The sequence below is a fragment of the Chenopodium album genome, chromosome 14 (genome assembly GCF_948465745.1).
Source record: "Chenopodium album chromosome 14, dcCheAlbu1.1, whole genome shotgun sequence".
Classification (NCBI taxonomy): domain Eukaryota; kingdom Viridiplantae; phylum Streptophyta; class Magnoliopsida; order Caryophyllales; family Amaranthaceae; genus Chenopodium; species Chenopodium album.
The window spans coordinates 33,770,724-33,779,620 of record NC_137847.1 but is presented as its reverse complement, the minus strand read 5'-3'; the positions used below and the strand labels follow the sequence as shown (position 1 = coordinate 33,779,620).

Sequence of the window (8,897 nt, the reverse complement as noted above, 5' to 3'; positions counted from 1 at the left end):
GGTTGAAATACCGCATAGCCGGATGAATCATGGAGGCGGTCTTGGAATATTGAGGCTCATACTTCCCTTCCTCCGAGATACTTCTCCACCAACGTTGCTCATTATATCCATGATCCTCTGCCATTCTACCATGTGTCGGATAGATACATTGTTCCGTGTCCTCGGTCCGAAGAAACTTGACGTAAGAACATAGTTGAGAATCCGTTAGTGAGTGATCATGATTGAAAAGTTGGAAAGTCAAAATCCTTGAGGAACCGCCACTCGATTCTCGGACTACTTCAAGAGAAGAAAGAAATTCATAGGTCACCCCAGCATAACTAGGGGCGCTCAAATCCAAGAACTCTAAAAGATCAAGGCCCTTCGCAAGAAGCCGAACGTCCTCATCTATGCCGAGAAACTTGGTTGTTGCTTGATCGTAAAATCTTGTTGGTCTAAGCTTTCTCTTGGATAGACGCTTGAAACGATCCCAATGTGATTCTTTAGAAAATTCAATGCCGTATGTCTCTTCTACCTTGGGTGGAGGTGGAACAACATGCCTTGGTTTGCTAGAACTTGGTGTTGCCCGCTTCTTGTGACGGATAGGAGCCATCTACAAGAGGAAAAACAACTTATGAGCAAATCTTACATTTGTCATATTTCAATAATAAGCATAAGAAATTGTTCAAGAATCAAGCGCAAAAGCAATTATCTCAAAATAGAAACAAGTAAGAGACCAAATCATGAGATGGATACATATGAACAAAATGCCATTAATATAGAATCATAAATTTGAAGCAAGTAAGCATGGATTAAAGGCAAAAATGAACATAAGAGACGAAATCATGAGTCAAATTGAGCAAAATAACCTCAAACATTGAATTATCAAAGCAATAAAACCATTATAAAGAATACCCATGAGAGAGAAAATGACCAACAATGGTGAATCAAGGAATCAAGCAAATTATACAAATTCATCATGAAAAAGCTTTAATTTAACACTGAATGATATTATTCAATACAAATTACAAGTTAAAAGAATCAACAATGGAGTTCTACCATGAAAGCAAAAACAAGGTTTCAAGCTTGAACAATGAGGAAGAAGATGACTAGAAAATAAGAAATTATACCTCAATGTAGCCTTGAATTACTTGCAAATTGCCCAAAATGAAGATATAAGAACAAATAGAACACCCAAAGATAAGTTCCAAACCTCAACATAAATCCTCAAAATTTCGAAAATAAACACCTAAATTTTCGAATTTGGGTTCGAAAATCTGGAATTTTATTTGTAAAATACGAATATGAGATGAGTTAAATGTAATTTGATTGTTAGAATGAAAATAAAAGAGGTGAAATTGACATGCTTTTGCAAGAAAAATAATAGGGGTTGATGAGAGAATAGAGTTGGGAAAGTTGGGCAAAAATCGGGGAGAGAGAAAGGGGAAATACGGTGATGCGCTTGGGGTTATAAGGGGGGCTGGCGCGCGCCAGGCTGCTGCAGCTGGTGCGTGCGCGCAGGAGCCTGGCGCGTGCGCACCAGCGACAGGAGTGGGGGGGCTGTTCTTGCGTTGGCCGGCGACAATTGGTTAAAAATCCCTGCCTACCTGGTGCGTGCGCGCAGCCAGGGGGTGCGTGCGCACCAGGTAGGGCTGGTTTTGTTCAAAAATTCAGGCCAAACTCTGGCCCATGTGGTGCGCGCGCGCAGGGATTGGGTACGTGCGCACCAAGGGTGTACGGGGATGGTTCAAAAACCGTCAATTTTTGCCAAAGTTAGTGAAAAATTTCTGACCCCTTTGGTGCGCGTGCGCAGCCTTTGGTGCGCATGCACCAAGCAAGAATATTTCATCCATAAATATATTCTCGTGTTTTCATAAGGAGATATTTGAAAGCGCATTCGAAAAAGAGTAGAATGTCAATAAAAATGCAAACATGAGAGCATAAAACCCCAACAATTTTCCACCTAAACTTCACCAAACCTCGGGTAAGCTTGAAATAACACCAAAATTGTTGGAAATTGTCTTCGAACCAATCTCATGGTACCTAAAATCAAGAACACAAATAAAAAGAAAGAGAAATAAGAAAAATCTCATGGATAAAAGAAATATAGAAAAATGTAAAATCAAAAGAAAAAAGTTAGAAAACCGGGTTGCCTCCCGGGTAGCGCTTGTTTAACGTCATAGCTCGACGTCCTCCACCAATAAAGGTGGTTGTCAGAAAAGCAATGAGTGAACAAGGCCAACAAAAGCACCGTCGAAATACTTCTTAAGACGATGGCCATTGACCTTAAATGGAGAAGAAGAATCCATCATTGAGACCTCTAAAACACCACTTGGAAAAACATTCTTGACCAAATAGGGACCGCTTCATCTTAACATGAGCTTTCCGGGAGAAAACATCATTTTTGAATTGTAGAGAAGAACTTTATCGCCAACACAGAAATCTTTCTTCTCAATAAGCTTGTCATGTGTTTCCTTGGAACGAGCTTTATACACACTAGCACTATCATAAGCATCAAACCGAAGCTCCTCTAACTCATGAAGATCTAACCACCTTTTCTCCCCTGCACTTGCCAAGTCAAAGTTTATCTTCTTGATTGCCCACAAAGCACGGTGTTCAATTTCAACCGGGAGATGGCATGACTTGCCGTAGACTAGGCGGTATGGAGTGGTACCTATGGGGGTCTTAAAAGCCGTTCGATAGGCCCAAGGATGATATGGGAGGCCGAATCTTTGATGGACCCCATGCTTTCTCAACATCTTTTGAAAGGCATGGTGAATAAAATGAGAACCGTTGTCGCTTATCACCGCCTTGGGAACCCTAAATCTTGGAAAGATTATATTCTTAAATAACTTCATAACCACCTTGTGGTCATTAGTTGGGGAGGCAATGGCCTCAACCCACTTAGACACGTAATCGACCGCCACAAGAATATATTGATTTCCGAAAGATGAGGGGAATGGTCCCATAAAATCAATACCCCACACATCAAACACTTCCAACTCAAGTATGGGTTGTTGAGGCATTTCATTTCTCTTGGAGATGTTCCCAACTCTTTGACATCGGTCACATGTCTTGACAAAGCCCCATGAATACTTAAAGAGATGTGGCCACCATAATCCACATTGAAGGACCTTAGTGGCGGTCTTAGAGACACCCATATGGCCCCCGCTTGGATCTGAATGGCACATTTTCAAGACACTAGGCACTTTTTCGTTTGGCAAACAACGCCTAAGTAAACCATCGACCCCACGCTTGTATAAGATGGGATCATCCCACACATAATGCCTTGCCTCTCTCTTGAGCTTCTTTCTTTGATTCTTAGAAAAGGAAGGAGGAAACTCCCCACATGCGAGAAAGTTCACTAAATTGGCAAATCATGGGAGTTCCTTTGCTTCAATAGCATACAAGAAATCATCAACCATTCTATACTCAATTGGAGAACCATCATCTTGATTTTGAAAATCTTCCAAACGAGAAAGATGATCCGCCACAACATTTTCCCCTCCTCTTTTCTCCCTTATCTCAATGTCAAAGGTTTGGAGCTCAAGAACCCACCGAATCAACCTTTGCTTGGACTCTTTCTTGGCAAAAAGATACTTGAGAGCCGCATGATCCGTGAAGACAATGGTTTTGGAACCCAATAGATAACAACGGAACTTATCAAAAGCATGAACTATAGCAAAAAATTCCTTCTCCGTTGTAGTGTAATTCGGTTGAGCTCCATTTAGAGTCTTGGACATATAACAAATCACATGAAGTTTCTTTTCCACTCTTTGACCCAAGACACCTCCTATTGCCAAATCACTTGCATCACACATCAACTCAAATGGTAAATCCCATCTTGGAGCTTGAACAATAGGAGTAGAGATTAGAGCTTTCTTCAACTTATTGAATGCCTCCAAACACTTATCATCAAACACAAAGTCGGCATCTTTTTGAAGAAGATCATTAAGAGGCTTTGCAATGAGCGATAAATCCTTGATGAATCTTCAATAAAACCCAGCATGCCCTAAGAAGATCTCACTCCCTTTACGTTCACCGGAGGTGGAAGCTTTTCAATGACTTCAATTTTAGCTTTATCCACCTCTATCCCCTTGTGAGAGATCTTGTGGCCAAGGACTATGCCTTCCTCCACCATCAAGTGACATTTTTCCCAATTCAAGACCAAGTTCACCTTATCACACCTTGCAAGACATTTTTCAAGGTTTTCAAGGCATGCCTCAAATGAAACACCTCCTACGGAGAAGTCGTCCATAAAAACCTCCATCTCCTCTTCCAACATATCTCCAAATATACTCATCATGCATCTTTGAAATGTCGCGGGAGAATTACAAAGGCCGAATGGCATTCTCCTATAAGCAAATGTATCATCCGGGTGGATAGGGATTTGGAAAAATCCCGAATTACCATCAAGAAAACAATACAACTTGTGCCTTGTTAGTCTTTCAAGCATTCGATAAATAAAAGGATGGGGGAAATGATCTTTCTTTGTTGATGTGTTTAGACGTCTATAGTCTATACACATCCTCCATCCCGTGACCGTCCTCGTCGGAATGAGCTCACCTTTCTCATTCTCAACGACGGTCATACCTCCCTTCTTTGAAACAACGTGAACGGGAGAAACCCACCTAGAACTAGAAATGGGGAATATGATTCCCGCATCCAAAAGTTTGGTGATCTCCTTTTTCACTACCTCTCCCATTTGGGGGTGTAGCTTTCGTTGCCTCTCAATAGAAGGTAAAGAACCCTCCTCAATAGTTATGTGATGTGTACATAAAGCATGGTTTATACCTTTGAGATCATCAATGGTATAACCCAAAGCACTTTGGTGCTTTTTCAAAACACCACACAACTTTTGAGCTTGATGCTCACTCAAAGAAGAGCTAACAATCACGGGAAAAGTGGAGTTGGGTCCCAAAAATTCATACCTAAGGTGTGATGGAAGAGGTTTGAGCTCAACCAATGGAGCACCTTTACCTTCCTTCGACGTTGCCACTTGTAACGCTTCTTAGCTAGAAATGCTCAAACACATTTGCTCTTCAACATCCTCAAAGCTTCCATTGAGTAAATCTTCATACAAACCCATCTCCTTGTTTGGAGTACCTACCTTCTCCTTATTCAACAAAACATTCTCAAGAGCATCGTTAGAAGTGAGATTGCTCATGCATAGAAGACACAACATGATCAATAGAATCAATTAACATACAATTTTTCTAAAGAGGAACTTTGATATTTCATGCTATCATTCAAATCAAATTCTATCACTTCATCCCCTACTTTGAGCGAAATTTTAGCACTTTTCACATCTATCAAAGCACCCGAAGTAGCAAGGAATGGTCTCCCTGGATTGAAGGGAATGTTAGCATCTTCATCAATCTCAAGCACAACAAAATCCACCAGAATAACAAATTTCCCGACCCTTAAAGGAACATCATCTACCTTACCCTTAGGGAACTTAATTGACCTATCGGCCAATTGGCAAAGTGATGTTAGTAGGTAAGAGTTCTCCTAGCTCAAGTCTTTGGTACACCGAGTATGGCATAAGGCTAACACTAGCTCCTATGTCACACAAGGCATTCTCAATTTGCATTTTATAAATGGCACAAGGGATAGAAAATTTCCCGGGGTCTTTTGGCTTAGGTGGCATCTTGTTCATTATGATAGCACTACAATTCTCGGTCAAGTTCACCCTCTCTACACCATCACATGTCCTCCTACCACTCAAAATGTCTTTGAGGAATTTTGCGTAGTTGAGCATTTGGGTGACAACTTCGGAAAATGGTAGAGAAAGGTGAAGTTGCTTAAGCATGTCTATGAATCTTCCAAATTGTTTCTAACTTGTGTCTCATGAATTTTTGTGGATAAGGAAGCTTGGGTTTCACAATCTCTTTCTCCAATCTCACCTCACTAGGCTTCTCAATCTCAACCTTACTCAAAGATGCACCATCTCTCTCATCTTCAACCAAGACCCCTTTTGTGCCCTCTTTGGTCTCACTCTTCCTAGGCAAACTCTCCTCAAGAATCTTACCACTCCTTGTGACAATAGCATTAATCGGTCTCTTAGGATCTAGGCCTTGGGAAGGTAAAGAAGAAGGACTAGCATGGTCTTTCAAAGCATTAGCAAGTTGAGAAATTTGATTTTCAAGCATCTTATTATGAGTCATCATTTCATTAAATTTCTTATCACTTACGGTCATGTAAGTGTTCAACAACTTTGTTTGATTTTCAGTGATTTCTTCCAAATTTGTTCTATGTGAAGAAGAAGAGGATTGAACATAGGAATTATCATTTTGGGCCTTTGGAGCGAATCCGGGTGGAGGGCCTCTTTGAGCATTGTTTTGAAAATTGCCTCTATCTTGATTGTTCCAATTACCCCTGCTTTGATTTTGACCATAACCTTGATTATGGTTCCCACTACCTTGATTATGATTCCCATAACCTTGGTTTGGATTACCATAATTTTGGTTTTGATTTTGGCTACTCTAACCTTGATTGTTATAATTACCTCGAGAACCTTGGTTCCCTTGGTTCCTATAACCACCACCTTGATTATAGTTGTCAAAATTGCCATAATTGTTGTAATTCCTATTCCATTGACCTCTTTAATTCTCAAACCTAGAATCATGATTATTTGACACATAGTTCACATGCTCATTCACATTTCCATCTTGATCATCACAAATATCTATACATGCATGTTGGGAGGGAAGACTTGAAATTTGGTAGGTAGCACTTTCTAACTTTGCCTTGATAGCGGACATCTCCTTCCCCGAGTTTGTCATTTGAGAGGATAGATTGTTGATTGCATTTAGATGATCAACCAAGTACACCGAAGAGCTACTCTTGTTAGTTGACTCCCTTTCTCCATCTTGCCAATCTCTATAATACCTCACTACGTCCTCAATTATGTCCACCACTTCCTCTTCCGTTTTGTTCATGATAGGACCTCCGGCTCCTCTATCTAAACATGATTTTCCTTGAGGGCTAAGACCTCCATACAAGATTTGAACGATTTGATAGGTTGGAATTCCATGATGAGGACATTCTCTTTGATACTCCTTGTATCTCTCCCATGCTTCATAGAGGCTCTCATTTGGCTTTTTCTTGAAACCTTATATCAAAGCTCCAGCCTCCGCCGTTTCCTTGGTGACCTCGTCCCATGTCCTTAGAGAATTCGGCTTAACCTCCTTGTCTAGCCATTCCAAAGCATGACCTATGAGAGAAAAGGAAAAGAGCTTGAGGCGGATGAATTCTTGGGAAATTTCATTCACCTTGATAGTATTGCAATACTTCTCGAACTCCTTGAGATGGTTTAGTGGGCTTTCATGCTTGGCCCTACTAAATTGTCGCCTCTCTATCAAAGTGATCATTGCCGGTCTTATTTCAAAATCATTTGCCGGTGTTGTAGGTGGAGCAATCCCACTCTCAAATCTATATGCACCGGGAATCCCTAATTCTTTCAATGCCACTCTCGGATTTTCTCCCATTCTTGCTTATTCTTCTTGTTGTTGCTCTTCTTCACTTGAAATGCTAGGACTCAAAGATCGTCTAGCACTTCTCAACCTTGCAATAGTTCTCTCAATTTCCAGATCAAATGGAACTAGTGAATGATCACGTGCTCTATGCAAAAAATCTCAAAAGAAATGGTTAGTAGCACGGCTACAAATGTAGCCTAAAAGAAAATCTTTTTGTATTTTCAATTAATGGTGAAATAGACTCAATAACTATAACAAAGCACCAAATGCACTCCCCGGCAACGGCTAGAGCCAAAGAAAATTTGAAACACTCGACTAAACTAATACGAGTATATGGTAAGTCAAGGGTCGAACCCAAGGGAATGAGTAGGTGTAAGCTATAACCTAGGTCAAGCTACTTCGAAATTTGTGGGAAGATGCGGTTGGTAACTAAGGTATCAAGAAATCAAGATAAATCGAGAAATTCAATATACTAAACACTAGGGATATAGGTTCCACATGCAAGCTCAATGATTATGCTAATTGAAGGATCACTCAATAAATTCAAATATTGCAAAGGATAAACAATAGTTGCAATCAAAGGAATTCAAGGGATATCTCCTATAAGCCAAGCTAAGGTTCACTATGAATGGCTAGCTAAGAAATTCACAATCAAATTCAATCAATTAAAGCAATTCTCAAATAAAGGGTTCATGTCATTGAAATTTGCAATGCAATCTAGATTAATCTTATAGGTTGATCACTCTTAGTCTAATTAATCACATGCACAACTATGTCAACCAATTTAATTGCACCATTCAAATAAATTTAGCATCATTAACTAGCAAAAATCATCAATCAAGCATGCTTCCCCTTCTCCCTAGAAACTAATCTACTCACTACACATGGTGAAATTAAGAAACAAAACAAATTCAATCAAATTCATATTCATTTAAAGCTTAATCAAAGAAAATCAATCAATCAACAAATTCTAAAACAAGGAATGTAATCTTAATCAAAATCCAAGAAACTAGAAAGAATTGCATTAAAAGTAAATCAAGGGAAAGAAATCTTACAAACATTTATTGAATTGAAGAAGGAATTTCAAGACCAAATTGAAATCTAAGATCAAATTCAAGTACAAACAAGTAAATCTTAAGCTTCTCTCTCTACTTTCTTTCTCTACTATTTCTGGAAAAATTCTCTCTCTAATACAAAAATTAAGTCGTCCTCCAAAAAGAAAGTAAAAAGCTATAAATAAGAAAAATCGAGCAAAGGGGGCCACACAGGCCGTGCGCACGCACAGCCCAGCCGCGTGCACGCGCAGCTGGGTCTGCGCTCACACACCCATGTGCCGCGCACGCGCACTTTTGTGCGATGCACTAGGCTTTGGCTCCTTTGCTTACTTGTTCAAACTCCGCGCTCCTGAGCATCCCCATCATCAGTGCACTCGAGATGATGCCC

The 8,897-nt window shown here is 40.1% G+C and overlaps 1 non-coding gene across 1 annotated transcript; it reads left to right on the top strand.

Moving 5' to 3' along the window:
• The first annotated feature begins 7,005 nt into the window (after nt 1-7,005).
• On the top strand, nt 7,006-7,111 carry LOC145580346 (small nucleolar RNA R71). The gene has a single exon (XR_014099410.1). It is a non-coding gene; the product is annotated as a small nucleolar RNA R71 (small nucleolar RNA).
• Nucleotides 7,112-8,897: the final 1,786 nt, after the last annotated feature.